Raw genomic sequence first — 23,946 nt, 5'->3', positions numbered from 1 at the left:
TACACAAACATACATACATTTGCATACATTAGTTATAGCTAAACTATTAGCTTCAATTCTACCTCCTCTTTGCCAGTATTCTCCATTTCATGAGCATAATACATTCTATTTTTATTCCTGGATGCTCTTTAGACCCCAGAGATGATTCATTTCAGTGGTAAATTCACAAATATATGCCCAGGATTTGGAATCATTCAAATAAGAGCATTGAGTGAATGCAGAATATTATACTCAGAATACCTGTCACAACTTAGGTAGCAGCTGTTCCAAGAGTACAAATAATCCAATATTTTGTTGTCTCATCATTCACAGCTCTTTGGAGGAAAACAGTAAGCAAAATAAGCACATGGAAGCAAATCAATGAATTTAGTAAGAGAGAGGGGGTCAAACTGGCCTATTTAAAAATCTAAAAATGCAATCACCATACTTGCTACTGTGAAGCACACATATTTTGACACACTTTTAAAGCCTATATTCTCTGAATTAGCATGGTTGTCCAAATACCACCAGACTCGTAGTGCAAATGACAGAAGCGACAGTGAAGAGAGCCCTGGTTGTTGTGCTATATTAGATACACAAAAATATATAGTTACACATAGAGCGAAATGTGTTTGGTATAAAAGTTATGCAAGTTATAAAACTATGTATATATAAAAATGTATATGCATGTATGTAACTGTATGAATTTAAGTTCGCATGGATGTGTATGTACTGATGAATGCATGGATGCATATGAATTAATATATGCTTAGCTTATTGTATATATATGAATATTCCCATATATTTATGTGTGCAAGTATGTACATACATATATCAGTTCTTTATAATAAAAAGTAGTTTAATTCAGTACTTCCTAATTCATAGAATTAAACAAAATTATACCTTACGAAGAATAACCTCTCCCAAAATTTAAATAGAAATGAATATTCCCCAAATAGCAAAATTTGGCCCTTTCAAATTTTTTTTATTTGATATAATGGGAAAATGTAATGTAGGAGGTTTTTAAGATTATCACACCAGTGGTTGTAATGTTTAGTCCTATGTAGTTCTACCTTTCACATATAGCTATCAATATTTATAGATGTACTGTAGTGAGAGATTGATTTGCCTTATGTGGGGATTACAACCATTATAAATCCCCAATATTCCACAAACCATGATATAAATTGAGTTTACTTTACACTCATGGTTGCCATTAGGCTCCTCCCCTACCAGGGAAATTGTTTCCATGGCAACTAAAGAGGAAAAAGCACAGAGAGTCTAAAAAAAGCACAAAAAGCTAACAAAATGAGATATATATGGAATAAACAAAATATGGGGAAGTGTGGGATGTCATAACATTTTTATTGCCTCCAGACCTATATACTCTTGGAGCCTCTAAGGCCATGAAAGATCTGACATAATAGAAAGACTCAGTCAGTGGGTTTCATTATAGGGATCTGCAAAATTGCCTAGGATGGAGAGGTAATCCTTTACAAATCAAAATGGCTGAATCTTTCCATTGCATCCATCTCTGCTGCAGCTGTATGGGCATGACAAGGACAGCTTAGCATACAGTATGCAGTTCAAGTCTAAGTAGGAAACCGACCTTCCTGTTCTTAACTGCATTGAATTACATTTGATAGGGCAGCCGATAGACTATTCCCTAGCTCGGCAACACAAATGCACCTAATTCAATTGATGTCATATATTAAAATCGATTCTGGTCGGTCAGGACAGACTATCAGAGGGAACCCTAGATAACATCTGGTTTTATTTTTTTCTTGCTTGGTATTGAGGTAAAATGCATAGTAATCATTATTTTCAAAAATGAAATTCTGTATATATTATATATATGTCTATATATAATGTACATATACACACATATTCAAAGGGACACACGTGCTAGTTAGAGTGTGCAGTTTTAATAAACATATATTTTTAATTAATTTTCTTTGTAATTCAAAGTAGGTGTCTAATGCATTCATAGAACGATATGGGCTCCCTCTGGGGGGCAATTTTAATACCTGCAATTCCCTTGGTTGTTAATCAAAGACTTTTTTTTAGCTCTGTAGATGATTTATATCTGCCGAATGTTCAGAAGGTTGAGATTATGACTATATGAGGGTGGGGGTGGGGGAATCAAACCATTGTCACAATTAGTTAGGAAAATAAAATCTTATAGAAAATTCATGGAATTGTGGAATGTCAACTATATACTTGCTTTTCTTACTCTCTTTAATAGAAATTGTTCATATATTTCTATGGGGAAAAGAGGAAAGCTTCAAAACAAAAAAAAACTACTTTTGCAGGAGATATATTAAAATTATTTCACTTAAAAAGACAATAGTGGTCACATTGTCCATCATGTAACCCTCCAATTGCACTGTAGTCTTGTATTTTGAAAGAAAACATTTTAACATTGCTTGAAAATATTATAGGCTTGGATTTATGTAAGAGGAAGTGATGTTTTGTAGGGGTTCGATTTTTGTCGTTTGTTTTTAAATGCATATATGATAACTATTATTTTTTTTATATAGTAGGCATAATTTGTTCTTATCATTTATATATCTATATTATGCAAAATACGAACCCAGTTTTTTCCCTACTTGAGAAGGGAGAGGTGAAAGAGGAGTAGGAGGGAAGGCTTTAACCATTTAAAAATGCTGTGGCTTTTGGTATAGCCTGAGAGTTACATGTAGCTCAAGACATGCATACGTGTGAATTAAATAAATTTTAAAAATTTATTTTTTAATCAATGTCAAAGCAGGAAAGGGGGTAGGTCAAATCAGAATAACCTATTTTGGGATTACTTCTCTACAGTATGTTCTTGTTATATTCTCTGGGAATGATTGGTTACTTATGCATGTACTCATATGTAAATAATACACACAGATATTTACATAATTATGACAGCCTTTTAGGTGGGGCTAATCTAGAGCTTGTGAGCAAATAGAGTATTGTGAGGTTATAAAAAATAAGACTAGATCTGGTGTCAGAGGGTCTGGGTTCAAATCTTAGTTTTACTTCTTATCCATGTTGGTTTTGAGTTGTCATTTCACGTATCTGAGCTTCAGGGTCCACATCATCAAAATGAAAGTAATACTAGATGATCTCTCATCTTCTCTAGTTCTACCATTCCTGTATTCAAGTGGCAGCTGACACAATGACAGAATTTAGAGTTGGGATGGACCTTAGATCATATCTGATTCAACTTTCCACCAAACACATCACTGACAATCTAAAAACTTGGCCTGAGCCTTCCCCGCTCACATTTTGGTGAGGGACCTAGCCTATTTCTGGGAAGCTGTAATCAATAGAAAGGGCATTCTTGTTGAATCTAAATCTGTGTCCCCACTAGTTGTAGCCAATTGTCCTAGTTTTAGGAAGAAGATAGAATACACCTACTGCCTCTACCAAAAGACAATCCTTTAAATAGCTGAAGAAAGTTATTGTGTTTCTCTTTTCTAGGATAAATAATGTTATATTGGTTGTTCATTTTCTGGGAACTAGGTTATATTTGCCTTGCATATTTGTGTGGTTCATCCTTGATTCTGATGATCTCTTGTCATCAGGGGAAAAAAAAAACCTGGCTTGGTCCTGCAGGGGTTAGATGTTTAATTAGTTCTCCACATCTAGCAAATAGATTCTATCTAACAAAGCTGTACATATAAGTACATATAAGTAAGCTGTACACACTAACTATTCCAGAATCCATTTCCCTAAGCCTTATTTCTTCTTTCCCTCTCTAAATAACCAGGAAAAGGAGTGTCGCTACCTGAATTGTATTACTCTCTCATCCCCATCTTATATCTATTTCTTTTGAACAAGGTATTCCTTTCCATTTTTATATTTCATTTATGCATCCCATCCCATACCTGTGAAATTTGTAGCCACATTGTTTTGTTAAAATTTTAAGTGCACTTTTTATTATCTATATTGTGTTCATCATTTCGTATCTATCTTAGGTCGTAAAAATATTCCCAAGTCCTTTTGCTGCTATTTGCTCCTAAGAATTACTTGGCATCTCCCATGGTATTCAACACCTTCTGTTTCTAATATTATCTCATTTTGCCATCAAATCTAAGAATTTTTGTTCATTCACAATCTTTAATGGTGGGATTTCAATCCCTTTTACAAATTAGTAGGGATTATAGTTGGGGGAAAAAAATCTGAATTTCTCCAAAGGTCCTCTGATAATAGCAATACTTTAATAGTTAATCTGGTTCCCAATTAGCAAATAATGAATTCCCTGAAATTTTTGCATGTATTCATATTTGCACTATTTAAGGTATAATTTACAATATAGTCATTGGTTCCAATCTGAAGGAAATAAGAAGTGTGTTTAAATAATATCTTGATTTCAGAGGATTCATTATTTGCACTAATTAGGACACAACTGTAATTGGACCAGGATGTCACTTGATGTGGTTACTTCATCAGATCCTTGCATCATCTCTCTATTTATCCTGTATGCATTTGTATATGTTTTTCCCATTAGAATGTAAGCTTTTTGAAGACAGAAACTGTTTCTGCTTATGCATTGTATCCCAATCCCTTATGGCACATAGAAAGTATTTGATAAAGACATTATGATTCATTCATTGATTGGCCAAGTAACGGATAAATGAATTGATTGGTGAAGGTCACAACCCATTCTTGCCTTCTCACAATATTTAACTCTTGTCCATGTTCTGTCATAAATCTTCATGATAGATTTACTCAACCATGTTAAAATCTTCTTTTAAGGTTTTTTTTTTACATTATTCCAGTGAAATTCTTCTTAAACAATCCACTCATGTCTTGCCACCTTATTGGGCCACCTCCTTTTCCAATAAACTTCCCTTATGTCACTTTGAAGGTAACTCATCATCAGAAGTATGTTGCAGTCCATTTAATTTTACCAACCATATGTTTTTCTATTGCCTTTTGGGCCATTCACAACTTTCATTCTTTCAAGACTGTGGCATTCTAAGACTTGCAACCATATACTATTTCTGAGAAAATATTAATGTTTAAAATATGCAGTTTTATACCAGGGAACTGGTTGAGACTGGAAAGGAACCATTTTACTAAATATTTCACTTGATTTTGAATCACACAGACATGGCTAATATGTATCAATGAGCCCATGTCATTAGAAAATAAAACATGGACACCACGGATTCTTTTTAATATATGAAATTTTAACATCAAATTTTTCAGGCAGTTTTTTCCCCTAAATTTTCATTTTTTGATCATCAACAAAGATTTTTCTAGTCAGTTCCTTTGATGCAAAATTTTTATCTAAGAAAATCATTCTGAAAAACTATATTTTCCCAATCATTATCAGAGACATACAGTTCTATATGGATGGAGCTTTGTGTTCCCTGTGATAGTATTTCAGTTCCCAAAATATTTTTCCCAAGAACAATGTAAAGTATCACTCCTGATGTCCCTCTTAGCCCCAGAAAACTTCTATAAGCAGCATCTTTGTGCAATACTCACCATCAAATATTAGGACTAGCTCTCCAAAAAATATTTTCAGAATGTGGTTAATCTATAGTTACTGAAATTATCCTCTGATTTGCAGGCGTAATGACATGAAAATCATAGCTGACATTAAGGGATTCAAGTTGTTCCAATATAGACCATTCCAAAAAATTGTTTGTGCTCAAGGTTCAAAGAAGAGGTGTTTTATAATTATTCTCTTTGTATGTGGGTATGCGCAGCCTCAGTACCTGACACATTGTACATTGCCTGGAACATAGCAGGTATTTAACAAATGTTTATTAATTGATTGATCTCATAAAGAAACACATTATATCCTTTTAGCTACAAGGTTTAAAAGAAACAGGATTAGGTGGAGTCTGAAGAGGCTTTAAATAGTATTCACAAAGTCATAACATCTTATCTACATATGAGTTCAATTGTCTTATCAAGGAATTTTGGGAGAAAGTTGCCAAGTACTCCCAAGGCTTTGTAGAACACAATTTTTATCTTCCATCCTCACTAGCAAAATTCTGGACCTGCAGTGGTAATTCAATAAAAAATGTTAAATGAATCAATAAATGAGGAGGCATCATCTCAACTCTCTGATCTTGAAAGGGAAGAATTAAATACTTTTGAGCAGCATGTCCACATGGGAAAAATAGAGAAGACAACAGAGAACAAAGAAGTCAGAGAAAGGTGGACAACCCTTGCCAGTAGCTGTTTTTTTTATTTCTTTTTCCATGGATGTAGCCATGCCCAGATAGTCTTTGCATTACAATGGGGAGAGGAAGGAGAGTGGGCAAAGTTCTATTTGTTTTGACATTAACAAAAGGTAAGGGTGCCCTTTCAGAGAATTTTGCTTTGGGGCCTCAAATCTCCAGCCACGCCATTTGGCTGCTCTGATGAACTGCAATCAATAAAGGAATTGGTTATTAATCTGAACCAAACTGTAGTGACCTTAAGACTATAATAATAGTTACAAACAGTGACAAGCCCCACAAGTGATATGTGAAGTAACAGGCCAAGTCATTTTCTATTCACAAATGTTCAGTCCCCCTCCTTAAAGTCACAACCCAATTTGATTAACTGCTCAAGCATCTGACAGGTACTTAATATGTAATATTATCAACTATATCAAATGCTGCAAAATGCCATATCTACAAGGCATAAGCATAGGGTAGGATTCTATAAGAATATGGAGATGGGGACTGAGCCGGTGCTTTATTTGATATAGGGAATTATTGGGTGAGGAGACTTACAAATGAAGGTCAGCATCTTCTATGCAATTCATAGTCTTCAGGAGTTGCTTAGGTTACTGAGAAGTTAAGTGACTTTCCCTAACCACGACTTGAACACTAGTCTTCCTGGCTTCAAGGCCAAGTTATTTGTCCACTATAGCATGCCAAATATAAGCAGAAACCAAAAAATTGATGTGGGCATATCATTCTGGGGCTATTGACTGGCTCTCTTTGAATCCCAAGACAAATATTTTTGATATTGGAATGAAAGAAGCTAAAAAATATTGGATATTCTTTTGGTGTCTTATAAACTTCTTCCATTTAATCTTCTTTTTTTTTTTTAGCAACCATCAACCATTTAAGAGAATAATGCTTTCTTAGCATCTGAAACACTGTCTTTCAAAAGCAAAGATCAAAGTGGCTGCATTTTCTAATCTTTTGCCATTAACAATGTCCCTTTTACTGACAAAATGGAATTACTTAGTGCTGTTAAAGAGACCCCTGTAGTTTTGAGCATATAAATGGGATGTCTTAATACAGCACATGAAATTAATTATAACATGTTTAATATCTTTCATATGAATTGAAATGAACAAGCTATCTGGCATTTGACTATTTTAAGCATTTTTCAAACTGCATAAAGCTATGTAATATATCTAGAATATTTAACATAGCTAAGATAACTTATATAAGCACAGCATTTTTTAATATTCATAATTTTTATGCTAAGAAAATTGGACAGTTTTATCACCAGGTAATATTTGTTAGACAGTGTCTGGGAAAAGGGGAAAGATAGAATGCTGCTGCATCAGCATGTGGCCTGCAAGGAATATAAAAGGACACATAGTATGTATTTTTGATCTATTGGTCAGCGTATGGCTTAGTAAGTCAGGCTGCCTTTATGAAAACACAGAAGAAGAAAAAAAGGTTCACAGAACGCAGTTGTGAAGTGGGCAACTCATTTTTATTTTTCCTAGGATTTGCAAAGAAAGAAAGGGCAGCTCATTGACTAGAGAGCTTGGTGAGAATTTATTCTCCATCTTTGAAAGCTTGTTCTTTGGATTCATTACCCAAACGAAACCTTCTTGGGATCATAATTGCCTTACCACTCTATGGGGAAACTAGTGCATCATGCATTTTCCTCTCTTTTCTCTGGCCCCTCCTTTCCTGTCTCTTGACCACAGGGGTCAGTGATAAGAATGTATTTGCAGAAAATTGAGATGCAGACTCCTTGGATGAAGGCAGCAGGATCATCTACATTTTCGAAGATTCAGCCATGGCCTTTGTTCTTGGACATGATAGAAAAGCTGCTCTCACTCTCTCAATTGAAGAGCCAGCATGAGTCAGACCAGATGGCTGTTGACCTTCAGGCAAGAGAGAATGGGAAAGATTCCCAACTGTGATGCTCATTACTTTAGCCAATGACCACCACTGCAGCACAAGGCCCCCCAAGATGTGTACCTGTAAAACTTGCACTTCCTCTTTAAACGTTTTACCCTTTCTTTTTGTGGCTTATGAAGTAATTCTGTATATTCAACATATTATGGAGGTTTTTATTGTCTCAGTTTCTATTTATCCCTTTATAGTGACAATAATAACTACCCTCTATATAGTACTTTACATACATTATTTCATCTGAGCTTCAAAATAACATTTTACAAATGAGGAAATTGAGGCTTAGAAATCTTAAGTGATTTGCCTGAGGTCACAAGCTACTGTCTGAGAGTCCAATTAAAGATTGTTTCATTTATTGTTATCATTTATTTATATCCCTATCCTCTCTTAAAACAATGGCTGATTCATAGCTGATGATTAATAAATGTTTGTTGACTGATTCATTTGAACACAGGTTTCCTCATTCCAAGTCCAGTACTCTAGCCCCTAGTCCATGATGTCTTTTATGGTGCTATTGGCCACAAGTGCAGGGATGACTGGGGGGACTGATGTAGTAGATTTCCTTGCTGCGTAAAGGTGAAGATTTTTAGATCTTTTGACATGTTAAATATGAGTAAAATATACACATGCTCTTCTACTCTTAGAGTGATAAGGTATTCCTCAGAGCTACCTTTTTTCTCTTGCCTAGTACCTAGGAGGACACATTAAAATGGCTAAAAAGAGTTAGGGACACAGCTATGACCATGACATAGCCTTTGGGCTCCCACCTGGCCAATGTCATAAGCATTGGGTCTGGATAAACTACTAAGAGGTGCTAAGTCACTGGAATATGCCCTACTAAATTGACACTGGCTAATATGAGGGAAGAGAACACAAAAGTGAACTTACTACTCTATTTCCATCAACCTGTCTCTTCCTATTCTCTTATCTCTGCTTCCTTCTATTTTCCCTTCAGTGACGGTTGAAGGACCAGGAACTGTTAGATACTCCATAGACCCTTGATGTTCTGATGAGAAGTAGCTTGTCCTTCAGTTACTCTCTGGTCTTCTCTGTATTTAGCACCTATGACATTCATGAGTAATAAGGGCAATGGAGCAATAGTGTCTACTTCTTGAGCCATAAGTTGTGGAGTAATTGGAGAGCTAATCTACTAGATGGAATACAACTTAATCCACAGCCACATGCTATGTGTAAATTATGATCCCAGAAGGAACAGCCCTTTCAATCACCACAAACATATAAATATGGTTTCAGGGAGAATTTATCTTCTCAGACAATATGGCAAAGGAAAATAGCAAATTAATTACATGCATTGGCTTCAAAATATAGTATCTTCTAACAATTTCAACTACATGGATAATTATTTGTAATTTAATTTTGTTAAATATATAAATAAAAAGGGGTTGAATAAAATTAGTCCTTTTTTTAAAGAGCCTGGTCAGAGCTGGTGACATCCACACAGCTGACTAGACAAATCCTATCATGCCCCAAATCTAACGATGCTTCTAGGATGTAAGTTTATTATTAAGCCTTAACATCTTAGGAAAAAGTGAAAAATAATGTGGTGTGTCACTGAAAATATGAGAAATATTTCATCATCATCATCATCATCATCAAAATGTCATTTTTATGTAAAAGAATAATAGCATGATAATGATGCTCCAGGAAGCTAACTACATTAAAATAAAAGTTGAGAAAATAAAATGAATTACAATGATAAAAATACTGACAAGTCAGTATTTTTTATACTGTACTATAGTATTATAGGATTTGAAAAGCAATTTATATTATCTTGTTTGTGGATAGTCTTGATCCACACTGACTAAAACTAGTCTTTTCCAAAATGATACTGTGGAAAGAGAGGAGGTTGAATTTAGAGATCCAAGATGTGGTTTCAAATCCTGCTATTACCTGAGTGACCTTGGTTAGTCACAGTCTATGTGGGCCTTAATTCTAATATGACATTGTCGGACTTCAGGACTTCTAAGGTCCCTTCCAGCTCTGGATATGCCATTCCTGTAATAATCTTTAGTCATTGTAAGAAAGAACATTTATGTAAAACCAATAAATTCTATTTAAGAGTCCCATGAACTTACCACCCACCCATTCTAAATCTAAAGGTTATTAAACACATCATCAATTTGTGGAGTTTTGTATTTCTGTGGTTTTTTTTACATTATGTTATATATTCTGGGGTAATGAGGGAGAATTTCTAAGTCCTTATTATTCTGATGAAAAGTGTATTTGGGGAGAAGGTTATTTACATACTGAGTGCTTTTGGGAAAAATGTATAATATTTTTTCAGCATATTCTATATCAGTAGTTTTCAAAGTGTGGTCCACAGACCTCTGGAGGTTCCTCAGAACCTTTAAGGGAAATCAGGGAAGTAAAAACTATTTTTATAATTTTATTTGTTATAAGTAAATAAATTTGTTTATTTAAAATGCTCCCTTTTCCAACTAAATATCTGTGTGAGATCAGATTTTCTTTTATACTTCAATGAAAACAACAAATCATAACAGATTGACTGTAAAAGCAAATATGAGAATTCAGCTGTCTTCTATTAAGCTGAGCATTATAAAGACCTATAAAATATGTAAAACAATGCTATTCATCTCACCAATTTATTTTTGTTTTGGGAAATATGTTTATCTAAAAATATATCATTTATATTCATTTATAATAAGTTTAGTATTATTTTAAATGAATTAATAAAATATATTTTAAATTAATAGCTCTAATTTCTAATATAATGAATATCAATAGATATAACCCACAAAATTAAAAGGTCTTTGCTTTCCTCAATAACCTTTAAGTGTTTAAATGGGTCTGAAGACTAAAATTTGAGAACCAGTGTCCTATGCTAAAAGTAGGGTAAAAATGATGCAAGAAAGGAATATTGGACAATGACTTGATAATAATATGTTTATATGTTTATAGTATTTTAATGTATCTGCCTATATCCAAGACCTCATTTGCAAAATTATTCAACTACTTTGGATGATTTTCACTTGGATTATTATTTAATATTTATCACAAACTTACTTATTTAAAAATAATTGCTTCAGAACTAATACAATTTAAATATACTTCTGAAGAGCTTTATAAAGAAGTAATTATATATATACACATATGTATACACACATATACATACATATATAATGTTAAATGGGAAAATGTTGAAATCATTAAAAAAAACACTTTAAAAAATTGTTAAGAACAACTACTAAATAACTGAAATATATTAAAGCATTTAACCTTAAACCCTAAATGTTCCCTTTTGACCAGAACAAAAAGATTCTCAAGATATGACTTCCTGGTCTTAGAAAAAGGAAAATCTACTTTCATGTTTGTCATGTAGCCAAGCTTCTGGAAGAATTACTTCTCAGTCACTAGCAAGCAAACACTGGCTTCCTGTCTTTTAGGAGGAAAAAAGTAATATCACCTGTTTTCAAACTTTCCGCAAGTTCTATTATTGATTTCATACTGCAGCAGAGGTCTACCCCCTTACCCATATGACACAGGTTCAGTGGCTAATCCTGTCTCCAAGTATCCATATTAAGGTTCTTTCTTTTTTTCTTTCTTTATTTCCTTCCTTCCTTCCTTCTGTTCTTTCTTCCCTCCCTCTCTCCCCTCTCTCTCTCCCCCTTCTACTTCCCTCCCTTCCTTCTTTTATTACTTCCTTCCCTCTTTATATCCTGTCTCTCTCTCAGACATGTCACCACTTGGGGTGACCCAGTGATTTTGAAAGTTGTGAAGATCCTTGGTATAAGCAAAGAACTGACTAGTAACAGAGGAAGCTTCTCCATCAGAGAGCATGGACATCAGAATGAGGATTGGCTTGACTAACTCATTTTACCAACAGATATATACTAGTAGTTCTTGGATGGTGTCTGGTTGAGGTGAAATAGATAATGTCTAATTAGCACTTTTGCCATTTGCTCTATGGTCTAATGCAATACAAATATTATCATTCCAGAAAATTATAATATTAGTTACATTACTAAATCACATTATAACTTATGTTGTTCTATTAACACATGTTGTGATTTTAAAAAAATAGCTTCCTGTTTGTAGGAATAAATTACCTACCACATACCTGATTCACCTTATCCATTGAGTGTCTTGGTAGTTGCCCTTTGTTGGGGAATGGAAGACCATATCCAAAGACACTAACTTTTACTATACTTATCAAAGGATAACAATTGGAGGGTTGTTAATGGGATATGAGAATAAAGAATTGACAATATGGGGAAAAGAAACTACCTTTAACTAAAGATAGGCTTCCCAGAATGGAACCAACTCCAATTTTGATGCTTGGGTACAATACAGGGAGGGGTGACTAACCCAGCTGCTGTAGGATCATCCAAGTGGTTATCTTAATGGGAAAGTAAAATCATAGTGATTATGATATAGAGGAACTCCAAATATCATCCAGCCTCTACCTCTACCTAAAACCTTTATCAATATAATCTAGCTGTATAATTGTAATCTACATATATAATATGCCAAGAAGTGGTTATCCAGTTTTTACTAGAAGACTTTCAGTGAAGACACACTCAAAACCTTCCAATGAAGCTTATTTCATTTCTGGACATCTCTAACTGTTAGGAAGTCTTTTTCTGTTTTGTTTTGTTTTGTTTTCCTTATATTCAGCTGAAATCTGTCTCTCTTCCACTTCTACCTAAAGCTTCTAGTTATGCCCTGTAGCATCAATTAGAATGAAACTTCTCCTGCTTCTATATAACCTGATTTTTTTAAATTGATATCATTTTCCACATAAGTTCCTCAAGCTAAATATCCCCAGTGCCATCCACTGATCCTCAGATGGTGTAGCTTTAAATCCCTTAATTATTGGCTTCCACTCGACCCACTCTAATGTGTCACTGTTTCTAAATGTAGAACCAAGAAGTGAAAACAGTATTCTAGATAGGGTCTAATCAAAACAGAGAAAAGTTAGCACCACCATAATAACTCCTTCTCTCAATGCATCCTACAATCCAACAGAGTATTTGTCTCTCACAACATTCTGTTGACCCATATTGAGCTTTTAGTCCTATATAATCTCTGTCTATTTTTTTTCTATTTTTCTAAATCCATAACTTTAATTGATTTATTTATAGGCAAATATCCACATTCCCAAATTTGTGTAATTGACTTAAAAAAAACACAAGTACAGGATTCCACATTCATCCTTCCATATCCTTTCAATTTAGATATGATGACCCATCATTCTATGCTGCCAAAACATTTTTATTGTGATGATTTTATTAAGGGCATTAACTGTCATTCTTACCTTCATGTCGTATGCAAATTTGATTATGTGCCAAATAGGTTTACATTCATATTATCAGGGGCTCTTTTAATGTTAGCAAGTACAAGAGAAGGAACAGATCTTTGTGGTATTCCACTTTTTTTCCAGAAGTGACCAATGTGTAGATTTATTTAGTTTAACTTTATTGTTACAAGTGAGGACTTTTACTTCATTTATGTATATATATGTACATATATATTATACACACACATATATATCCCAATTACATGATAAAGCAATTTTTAATATTTGTTTTATTTAAAGTTTTGAGTTTCAAATTCTATCCCTCTTTTCCTCCCTCCATCCTCCCCACCCCAAGATGGTAAGCAATCAGATATAGGTTATACATGTGCAATAATGTCAAACATTGCCATATTGGTCATTTAGTACAAGAAGACCCATATAAAAGAAAATGAAAGAAAGAAAGTGAAAAATAGAATGCTTCAGTCTGTATTCAAATAATATCAGTTCTTTCTCTGGAGGCAGATAGTATGCTCATCATTAGTCCTTTGAGATTGTCTTGGAGCATTGTGTTGCTGAGAATAGCTAAGTCATTCACAGTTCTTCATCACATAATGTTTCTGTTACTGTGTACAATACTTTCTTGTTCTGCTCATTTGATTTTGCAGCAGTTCATGTAAGTCGTTTCAGGTTTTTCTGAAATAATACTGCTTGTCATTTCTTATAGCACTATAATCTTCCATCACAATCATATATCATAGCTTATTTAGCCATTCCCCAATTGATGGACATCTTTTTGATTTCCAGTTCTTAGCCATGCAGTATTCCATTTAAAACAAACAAAAAACCTCCATTCTGTAATCTAACTATTCGTCTATTTTTTAGTCCATCTAATTTTATTTTCATCCAGTCCACATACGTCCATCTATTTCAAAAGGACATCAAAAGATACTTTGTCAAATGCCTAGATAAGATGGAGAGCCATTAGCCTTGTTCTGCTTGATCCAAGGAGACTAAACTAGGAGTAACATGTAGAAGTTGCAGTAAAACAGATTTTGACTTTATCTAAGAAAAACTGTCCAATATTTAGAGCTTTCCATGAATGGAATAGATTGATTTGGAAAGTAGATCCTGTCTTCTCATGAGAGGGAAATTGAACTACATAGTTTCTAATTCTCCCTTCTAACTTATAAATGGTAGAATCTTGTGATTCTGTTATCCATAACATTTTAGATGAATCAATCAAAAAATATTGATGAAAAAGGAAATGAAATAAGTATGGTATGAGAGGTTGCATTATATAGTCAATAGAGCACTAGATTTTTGATCCTAAAACCTGGGGTTGTATCATGATTCTACTATTTACAGTGTGACCTAGGACTAGTGACAACTCTTCTAGGTTTGATTCTGTTGCCAATTACAACAATAGCCTTTTCTCAATCTTCATTATCCTTGACCTCTCTGCAACCTTTAAGACTGTTGATCATTTTCACCTCCTTAATATTCTCTTCTCTCTTGTTTATCATAAAACCATTTCCTTCTCATTCTTCTCCTATCTATCAGATCACTTCTGAATCTTTTTTACTGGAACCTAATCCTTCATCCAAGTTACGCTTTCCAGTTGTAGGTGTCCCACTAGGTTTTGTCATGAGCCATTTTCTTGTATTTTTCTATTCTACTTCACTTGATGATCTCATCAGCTCCCATAGATTTAATTAACATATATATGGTGATGATTATCAAATCTACCTATCTTTCCCTAACCTTTCTACTGACCTCTAATCTCACATCTCCAATTGTGTTTCAGATGTCTCAAATTGGGTATCTAGTGCCATCTTAAACACAGCATTACAACACAACTCATTATCTTTTCCCCTAAACCCTCCCACTCTTCTATTTTCCCTAGAGAAGTCAGTAGTCAAAGTAGAGGAAGGAGAGCAATCCAGGCATGGGGGATAGCCAGAGAAAATACCTGGAGCCAAGAGATGGTGTGTCTTATTCCTGGAACAGCTAGGAGGTCAGCTTCACTGAATTAAAGAGTACTTGTTGGGGAGTAAGTTGTAAGAAGACTGGAAAAGTAGGAGGAGCCTAGGTTATGAAAAGCTTTGAATTCCCAACAGATCACTTTGTATTTGCTCCTGTAGGTAATAGGAAGCCACTGTAGTTTATTGAATCAGGATGGTGGGTTGTAACATAATCAGACCTATACTTTCAGAAAATCACTTTAGTGGATGAATGGAGAATGACTTGAAGTGGGGAGAGACTTGAGCCAGGCAGACCCATCAACAGGTTATTGCAATAATTTAAGTGAATGGTGATGAGGGCCTACCCTAGAGTGGTGGCAGTGTCAAAGGAGAGCTGTGGGTGTATTCCAGATATGGCAAAAGTGAAATTGTCAGGCCTCAAAAGCCACTTGGAAAAAGGGAGTGAAAGACAAAAAGGAGTTTAGGATGACTACTGAATTCAAACCTGAGAAAATGGTGTTATATTTTTAAAAATGAGTAAAATAGAATATCAATTTCAAAAGCTTCAAAGTGTCATACAAAGTTAATGCATACTTAATTAAAGAATATTTACAGTGAAATGGCATTTAATCCATCTGGATCATATACAATACACACAAAAAGCCCTAAATCTAACTTTTTTTTTCTCGATGGGAGATATGAGAGACAGTACAATTCAGTGGAAAGGGTGCTGTATGCAGAGACAGAATGGCTAGGTTTAGATTTCAGCTTTGACATGTTACTTAGAAGACAATGAAAAATTCATTTGTCTCATTGAGACTCATCTGTAAAATGGGAATAATTATACATGTGCTACTTAGTGCTACTGGAATGAGTTAAAATTCATGTTACTCTAAATCATACCACAATATTTTATGTCACTTTGTTGCCAAATAGACAACTTGAAGGAAAAAAATATTTTAGATAATTGACTAGAATGTGGACTCATGCTTTGCTGCAGCAATCAGGAAATGGAGATCAATGTTTATCAAGTGGAGCTAATTTATGTCTTATTACATGGATAATTACCACTTGCACCTTCACATTCTATTACTATTCTACAACCAGGATGTGGGGATTTTAAAAAAAAATGCATGAAGGCCAAAGACAGGAAATCTATATCCATCATTATTTCTTTTCTTTCTATTAAATGAATGTCCTAAGAATTTGTTTTCTGCCTATACAAAAACACAAACAAGACTAGATAGCACTCCCCATTCCTTCAACCCTTCTTGTTTGCAGATTATATTGAATTGAGTAGAAAAGTAAACAAAAGGAAGCACCAAAGTCTGATACAGCAGGCCTAGGAACATTTAAGTGTCTGGGCTAATAGATGGCAAATATAGTTCACTGCAGATAAATGCGAAATAATGAGCTTTGGAGTAAGGAATAAAAAAAAAAGGAAATATCAGCTTAATGGAAAGGTGCTGCAGAATACTGATCAGAAGAGAGATTTGGGAGTTACTACAAAATAGTATCTTTGCAGCCTTCTTCCTAACATGGAGCTATGGGGAAAAAACCAGACACAAAGCTAAGCTGTATAACTAGACAACTGTGTTATAAATCAAAGGCAGAATTACTGTTATGAAGAGGTATGGGTGCATTTGCTAATAGAAAGAGCTACCTGGGTCATTTTGGTTTTAAATCAAGATATCTGGGGAGTTGGGAAAACAGGCCACCTGCTAGGTGCAAAATGACTCTAAAGATCAAAATCAAGTCACATGAAACCAAAAAGACAAAATGATGTAAGGGGGAAATAAACTAATTATGCTCAAAATCAACAGTAGAGATGAAAAGTCTTAATGTTACAATTAAGAGATCAGAAAGAGGAGAAAGAAGTTTAGGAAAATTAGTTCACAAAACTATATATGTCTGGATGTGAGTGAGTTACAAAATAAAGCTTGTGAAGCGACAAGATCAGCAAAATGAAGAAATAATTAAATAACTTTTCAAACAAGGACAAACCTATAGGAGTCAAGTCGCAGGCAAGGGAACAAAAAGAGATTTAAAAAAAATCTAAATGTTAGTTATTAATAAATCATAATGTTACTGTGATCTATGTTAAAGTGAATTCCACATGTGAAGTGAAATAAATTGCTAGACCCTATAAACGCTTAGTCCTATGGATCTGTTTTTCGTCTTTTCCACCCCATACCTTTATTTTTTTAAAAAATGTCTATTTCATTAAATATTTTCCAATTCAATGTAAAATATTTTAACAATCTCATTTAAAAATTTTTCGAGTTGCAAAATCTTTCTTTCCCTCCTGCCCCTCTCTCCTGCTTGAGATGGCAAGTAATTTGATATCAATTAAAGTCATGCAAAACCTAGTTCCATTGGGTCAGCTAGGTGGCATAGTGAATAGAGCACTAGCCCTGGAGTCAGGAGGACCTGAGTTCAAATCCAGTCCCAGATCAGATACTTGACACTTACTAGCTGTGTGATCTTGGGCAAGTCACTTAACCCCAATTGCCTCACCAAAAAATAAAGAAATAAAAACATAGTTCCATTTTAGCCATCTTGCAAAAATAAACATAAATTAAAATGATGAAAATAAAGTGTAAAAAAATATGCTACAATCTGCATTCAGAGTTTAAAATTTCCCTCCCTCAAGTGGATAGACTATTTCAACCTTGGTGCTTTGGAATTGTCTTGGATCATTGTCTTGATCAAAGTAGCTAAGGTGTTCACAGTTGATCATCCTTACAATATGGCTGTTACTGTACACAAAGTTCTTCTGGTTCTGCTCAGTTCATTTTGATCAAGCTCATTTAAGTCTTCCAAGGTTTTTTTCTGAAATAATCTTGCTTGTTATTTCTTACAGCACAATAGTATTTTATCACAATCATATACCACTACTTTTGCAACCATTCCCCAATTGAAGGGCATCCCCTTGATTTCTAATTATTTTCCACCACAAAAAGAGCTGCTACATTTTTGTGCAAATGGGTCCTTCTCCCCCTTTTTAAAAATTTTATTTGTGATACAGTCCTAGTAGTGGTATTGCTGGGTCAAAGAATATGCACAGTTTTATAAACCTCTGGGCATAGTTAGAATTGTTTTCTAGAATGGTTAGACTAATTCACAATTCCACCAATAGTGCATTAGCGTGACAATTTTTTTCACATCCTTTCCAGCATTTATCATTTTCCTTTTCGGTCATCTTAGTAAATCTGATAGGTGTCAGGTGGTATCTAAGAATTGTTTTAGTTTGTATTTCTCTAATCAGTAGTGATTTAGAACATGTTTTCATGTGACTAGGAGTAGCTTTGATTCCCTCTTCTGAAAACTGACTGTTTATATCCTTTGACCATTTATCAACTGTAGAATGGCTCTTATTTTTTATAAATTTGACTCAATTCTCTATATATTTGGGAAATGAGGTCTTTATCAGAGAAACTTACTGTATCCCTCCCCAGTTTCCTCTTTTTCTTATAATTTTGGCTGCATGGGTTTTGATTGTGTCAAAGCTTTTTAATTTCACGTAACCATGATTATCTGTTTTACTTGCCATAATTCCCTCTCTCTTTTGTTTGGTCATTAACTCTTCCTTCACTCACAGGTCTGACAGGTACATTTTTCCATGCTCACCTAATTTACTTATGGTATCACCCTTTATGTCTAAATAATTTATCCATTTTGACCTTATCTTGGTAAGCAGTGTGAGATGTTGATCTACACCTAGTTTCTGCCAAATTGCTTTTCAGTTTTCACAGCAATTTTTGCCAAATCTTGAGTTTCTACCCTAAAAGCTTTGGGCCTTTGGGTTTATCAAACACTAGATTATTATGGTCATTTACTATAGTGTACTGTGTACCTAATTTATTTTCCTGATCTACCACTCAATTTCATAGCCAGTTTTAGATTATTTTGACGATTACTGATTTGTAATTTAGTTTGTATAGTTTGTAATATAGTTTGAAATCTGAAACTGCTAGGCTGTCTTCCTTCAATTTTTTTTTTGATTCTCTTAATATCTTTGACCTTTTATTCTTCAAGATGAATTTTGTTATTATTTTTTCTAGTTCTATAAAATAATTCTTTGGTAGTTTGATTGGTATGGTACTGAATGAGTAAATTTACTCAGATAGAAATGACATTTTTATTGTATGGGCTCAGCCTTTCCATGAACAATTAGTATCTCCAATTATTTAAATCTGTCTTTGTGTGAAAAATATTGTGTAGTTGTGTTCGTAAAATTGCTGGCTTTATCTTGACAAGTAGACTCAAAAATCTTTTATATTATCTGCAGTCATTTTAAATTGAATTACTCTTTTTATCTCTCCTTGTTGATTTTGTTGGTAGTGTACAGAAATGCTGATGATTTATGTGGCTTTATTTTATATCCTGCAACTTTGCTGAAGTTGTTAATTGTTTCATTAGTTTTTAGTTCATTCCATAGGATTCTCTAAGTATACCAACATATCATTTGCAAAGAGTGATAGTTTTATTTTCTCATTGCCTATTTTAATCCCCTCAATTTTGGGGGGGGGGGGTTAGGCAATGGGGTTAAATGACCCATCCAGGGTCACACAGCTAGTTAGTGTCAAGTGTCTGGGGTCAGATTTGAACTCAGGTCCTCTTGACTCCAGGGCCAGTGCTCTATCCACTATGCCACCTAGCTGACCCTATTCCCTCAGTTTCTTATTGTCTCACTGCTATAGCTAGAATTTCTAGTACAATATTGAATAAAATAGTGTTGATAATGGATATTCTTGCTTCACTCTTGCTCTTATTTAGAAGGCTTCAAGTCCATCTTTGTTAAAGATAATGACTGCTCTTGGTTTTTGATAGATACTACTTATCCTTTTTAAAAAGTTCCATTGATTCCTATGCTTTCTAGGCTTTTTAGTAGGATTGGCTATTGTATTTTGTTGAAGGCTTTTTCTCCATTTATTGAGATGATCATATGGTTTTTATTGTTTTGGGGTATTGATATGGTTAATTCTGCTGATAGTTTTCCTAATATTGAACCAGCTCTGTATTCCCTGTATAAATCCCACCTGGTTGTCATATATGCTATTTGTGTTTTTTATTGCATTATTGCATGAAAAAGATGCATTTAATATGTCTGCTTTCATACATTTGGTTTTAAAGTTTTTATGCTTTAATACGTGGTCAATTTTTTGGGAAGGTGCCATGTAAAACTGAGAAGAAGATATTTGTTATTATACACATTCAATTTCCTCCAGAAGTCTATCATTTCTATTTTTCTAAGATTATATTTATTCCCTCGATTTCTTTCTTATTTTTGCTTAGATTTGTCTAGCTCTGAGAGGGGAAGGTTGAGGTCCTCCACTAGTATACTTTTACTGTCTATATCCTTCTGCAATTCATTTAACTTTTCCTTTAATAATTTGGATGTTACAAGGAGGCAAAGCCAAGATGGTGGAGAAAAAGCAGTGACTTGCCTGAGCTCTTTTCAAAACACCTCTAAACATCCTTAAATAATGCCTCAAAATAAATTCTAGAGTGGGAGAACTTACTGAAACAATTTTACAGTCCTAGACAATTTAGAAGATTGGAAAGAAAGGTCCCTTGCACCAGAGTGAGAGTGGAGCTCAGTTCAGTGCAGGTGGTATTTCAGGAAAAAAAACAGCTGTAGGACCTTGAGAGTCACTGAATTGGTGGTGGCAGTGGTGGTTTCCAGACCTCTAAGCCCACAGAGGGTAAGGGGGTCAGGCAACTGATCAAAAAGAAATTACAGGGATCCATTTGCTGGTACTGGGGACAGGACTATGTTGCATTGCCTATACTTACATCTGTGTCATAGTCCTAGGTCTCAGTCCCAGAGATAAGATGAGCACTAGCACACTAGAACTTGAGGCTACAGGGGACCTGGAATCCTGGTCACAGTTGCAGAGCAGAAAATAGTGCTTGGTCAATCACAGACCAGAACATAGGCCATGAGAGAGTAATAATTACACTTCTCCCTAGATCATACAACTTTGGAAAAGCCAAAAACTTACAGGTCCCAAGAATTTTCTCTGAAAACAGCAGCACAAAAAACCCTAAAGTTTGGGAAATTGTCTTCTCCATTCCACCATTTTAGGATAGAATTAAAATCAAGAAATAGACTAGAAAATGAGCAAACAGCAGAAAAAAGATTCTGACTATAGAAAATTAATATGGTGACAAGGAAAACAAAAAAAAAAACTCAAAAGAAGACAACAAAGTCAAAAGTGCTCCATCCAAAACCTCCAAGAAAAAATATAACTTGGTCTCAGCTCATGGGAGAGCACAAAAAGGATTTTAAAAATCAAGTAAGAAAAATGGAGGAAAAATTGGGAAGATGAATAGAAAATCATGAAAAAAGTCAACAGCTTGGTAAAGGAGGCACAAAAAATTCTGAAAAAAATAGCACCTTAAAAAAACAGAATAGACAAAGTAGCAAAAGAGTCATAAAGATCCAATGAAGAGAAGAATGTCTTCAAAAGTGGAATTGGGCAAATGAGAAAAGATATACAGGAATTCATTGAAGAGAAGAACTCCTTAAAAAGTAGAACTGACCAAATGGAAAAAGAGGTACAAAAACTCACTGGAAAAAAATTCCTTAAAAATTAGAATTGCACAAGAGGAAGCTAATGACCTTATGAAACATCAAGAAACAATAAAACAAAATCAAAAGAATGAAAAATATCAACTATTTCATTGGAAAAACAACTGACCTAGAAAATAGATCCAGGAGAGATAATTTAAGAATTATTGGAGTACCTGAAAGCCATGAAAATAAAGAGCCTAGACGTCACCTTTCAAGAAATTATCAAGGAAAATTGCTCTGATATTCTAGAAAGAGGGTAAAATAAAGATTTACAGAATCCACCAATCACCTCATGAAAGAAATCCCAAAATGAAAACTCCCAGGAATACTATGGACAAATTCAAAAGCTCCCAGGTCAAGGAGAAAATATAGAAAGCAGCCAAAAAGAAACAATTCAAATATAATGGAGTAACAGTCAGGAACAAAAAGTAACAGCTTCTATGGTAAGGATAAGAGGACTTATAATATGATATTCTGGAGGGCAAAAAAACTAGGATTACAACCAAGAATCACCTACCCAGCAAAACTGAGTATGATGCTTCTGGAGGAAAATGAATATTCAATGAAATAGAGGACTTTCAAGCATTCCTGATTAAAAGACTAGAGCTGAATAGAAAATTTGACTTACAAGACTTGAGAGAAGGAAAAAAAAAGGATAAATAGGAAAGAGAAATCATAAGGAATTCAATAAGATTAAACTGCTTGCATTCCTTCATGTTAAAATGATACTGTAACTCCTAAAATTATTCTTATTATTAGGGCACTTTGAAGGAGTATACAAAGACAGAGGGCATGAGTGTGAGTTGAATATGATAGGATGATTATCTTAAAAAATAAAATTAAGTGGTAAGAAAGAGGAATGTATTAGGGGAAGGGGAAAGGGAAAGGTAGAATGGGATAAATTATCTGCATAAAAAAGGTGCAAAGGAGCTTTTACAGTCGAGGGGAAAATGGGGAAGTGGGAACAGAAAACCCTATTCTCATTGGAATTGGCTCAAAGAGAGAATAACATACACACTCTGCTGGGTATAGAAATCTATCTTATTCTACAGGAAAGCAGAAGGGAAAGGGAATAAGAAAGGGGTGGGGCTGATAGAAAGGAGGGTAGAATGGGGGAGGAAAAAAGTCAGAAACAAAACCCTTTTGAGAAGGGACAGGATGAAAGGAGAGAGGGAGTAAGATAAACAGGTAGAAAATAGGGTAGAAGGAAATACACAGTAATCATGATTATGGGAAAAAATTATAATAAGTTTCTCTGATAAAGACCTCATTTTTAAAATATATAGATAATTGAGTCAAAATTATAGAAATAAAAATCATTCCTCAATTGATAAATGGCTAAAGGATATAAACAAGCAGTGTTCAGATAAAGTAAACAAAGACATCTATAGTCATATGAAAAAAATGCTCTAAATCACTACTGATGAAAGACATACAAATTAAAACAACTCTGAGCTACCACCCCACACCTATCAGATTGGCTAATATGACAGAAAAGGAAAATGATAAATGTTGGAGGGGATGTAGTAAAGTTGAGAAACTAATACACTGTTGGTGAAGTTGTATACTAATTCAACCACTGTGTAGAGCAACTTAAAACTATGCCCCAAGGTTTATAAAATCATGTATAGCCTTTGACCATGCAGTACCTCTACTAGGTCTGTACCCCAAAGAGATAAAAAAAGAAAAGGACCTATGGCCTAGTACCTCTGGTATGAGGTCAACTGAGCCTTTTTTGGGGCTATTTTCCATCTTTGGTCTCTACCTGATCCACCCAACACTTACCTGTGGCTCCAAGAAGACATTGAAGAGACCAAGACATCACTCGTCATCTTGACTCTGTCCTGTGTGGTGACTGTGGAAGTATGATGAGACTCTGGAAGAGAGAGTTAGGCCAAAAACTTTGTGAAGCTCTGACTCACTTAAAACCAATTTATGCATGAATCAGAAGACATCACTCCTACAATTTTACCATTTTACTTATCTCAAAGTCTTGTGGTGACAGGCAAATGATGAAGCTGCAGGTGCAGATACACTGGGAGC

The 23,946-nt window shown here is 34.5% G+C and overlaps 1 pseudogene; it reads right to left on the bottom strand.

Moving 5' to 3' along the window:
• Nucleotides 1–23,725, bottom strand: part of LOC114054011 — a 119,799-nt pseudogene extending 96,074 nt beyond the window's left edge.
• Nucleotides 23,726–23,946: the final 221 nt, after the last annotated feature.

The sequence above is a fragment of the Vombatus ursinus genome, unplaced genomic scaffold (genome assembly GCF_900497805.2).
Source record: "Vombatus ursinus unplaced genomic scaffold, bare-nosed wombat genome assembly UNPS02014812.1, whole genome shotgun sequence".
Taxonomy (NCBI): Eukaryota; Metazoa; Chordata; class Mammalia; order Diprotodontia; family Vombatidae; genus Vombatus; species Vombatus ursinus.
Note: the sequence above shows the minus strand (reverse complement) of the source record. Positions and strands in the feature narration are given on the sequence as shown.